The sequence below is a fragment of the Grammomys surdaster genome, unplaced genomic scaffold (genome assembly GCF_004785775.1).
Source record: "Grammomys surdaster isolate TR1022 unplaced genomic scaffold, NIH_TR_1.0 139, whole genome shotgun sequence".
NCBI classification, from domain to species: domain Eukaryota; kingdom Metazoa; phylum Chordata; class Mammalia; order Rodentia; family Muridae; genus Grammomys; species Grammomys surdaster.
Window position 1 is genome coordinate 183,225 of NW_021604597.1, and position 1,663 is coordinate 184,887.

The window sequence follows — 1,663 nt, forward strand, 5'->3', positions numbered from 1 at the left end:
GAATATGGCCAAAACTAATGAGAAATTCTCAAAGATGTTTACAAAAAAAACAAATCCTCATGCAAACACAGAGTTCTGTGCTTTTTTTTTTCTTACCTGCTACTTGTAGCTATGCAAGCATATAGCATGAGTCACATGGTTTCATAGAGTAACTGTTTCAGGAGTCTGAGAATTTGTTCCACTGAACCTTAAAGGATGATAACTGTATTTTTCTAAAAAGGAAAGTTATGCTTATCTGGCTGGGAAAATACCATGATTAACAAAATGAGTTTGCCAGAATGAAGCTCATCCATTACCCTTCAGAAATACTGACCCTGAGATTTTCACCACTGGGGTAAATTTGAGGTATAATTTGTGGTAGCAGGGTGCTATAATCATGGTCTCTTTTTAATATAAAATGAAAGTTATATAAGAACTTCTGTTTTCAAGAAATAACAACTTACATCCAAATGCATTACACTATAACAAGATGCTTTGTGATAAAGCCTCTACAGTCTAAGAGAAACATACCCTCAACAAATTTGAAGACGAGGACAAAAATCATTCCACTAGGCCTCTAAAAATTTCCTATCAAGCTCCAAAATTGTTATAGGTCTACACCCATATGAGAGAATAGAGGACGCATGCTAGAATAGCAGTAATTAGCTGCAGACAGACTGGAAGGGCTCAGCCAAAGAGATGGAGTCCCATTTGTGCAATGTATTCACAGACTGGAAGATTTTACCTGGTGAGTAAGAGGGGTTCTAAATATAAAAGCTCATAAGGATGAAAAGAATCAGCCCTTACGGTATATGTGATTAGACAAATCAGCAATATCGATAAGTGCATTAACCGTCAGATAAATTGGACTAGGAATGCACCTCTGTCAAACTACTACTGTATAGCATAACAATGGGCTATTTTTTAAAGCAAAAACAAAAAACTGAATTCAATTGAGAATTAGGCTTTGCAATAACTTCAAACTATTTTCTTGAATGCAGTGTCAACTTCCTTAAATGACATAAATATCTCTGTAAAACTATGGCTCTTATAGATTCTTCCAAACTATTTACCTATCCTTTGCAGAAGTAAATTTTTCATGTTTATTCTCTTGCATGAATAAATACTTGATAGTAATCCTTCTCCAATTCTGTACTCAATGAGTTATTAATAGTGTCTTGTACTTTCTGTAAAAATATTCCTATGGTTTTCTCATCACCTCTAGAAGAATGAAGACCAAAGAGTGGATGCATCAGTCCTTCTTAGGAGGGGGAACAAAATACTCAAAGGAGGAAATATTTGGAGCAGAGACTGAAGGACCGTCCATCAGAGAATGCCCCACTGGGGATCCATCCCATATACAGAGACTGAGCACAGATACTAGTGCAGATGCCAAGAAGTGCTTGCTGACAGGAGCCTGATATAACTGTTTCCTGAGAGGCTCAGCCAGAGTCTGACAAATACAGAAGCAGGTGCTCACAGCCTGCAATTGGAATGAGTGTGGGGTCCTCAATGGAGGAGTTAGAGAAAGAACTGAAGGAGCTGAAAGGTTTTACAACCTCATAAGAACAACAGTGTAAACAATACTCATTTTTGTGTTCACACCATTGACTAAAATTTCTTTGATATTGTTCATAAAGCAATGGTTGCAATTGTATATAGGTGACCACCTCTTTGTAGGATA

General features: G+C 36.9%; 1 non-coding gene across 1 annotated transcript; it reads left to right on the forward strand.

The window, feature by feature from the left end:
* The first annotated feature begins 227 nt into the window (after nt 1-227).
* On the forward strand, nt 228-387 carry LOC114618030. The gene has a single exon (XR_003710898.1). It is a non-coding gene; the product is annotated as a U1 spliceosomal RNA (small nuclear RNA).
* Nucleotides 388-1,663: the final 1,276 nt, after the last annotated feature.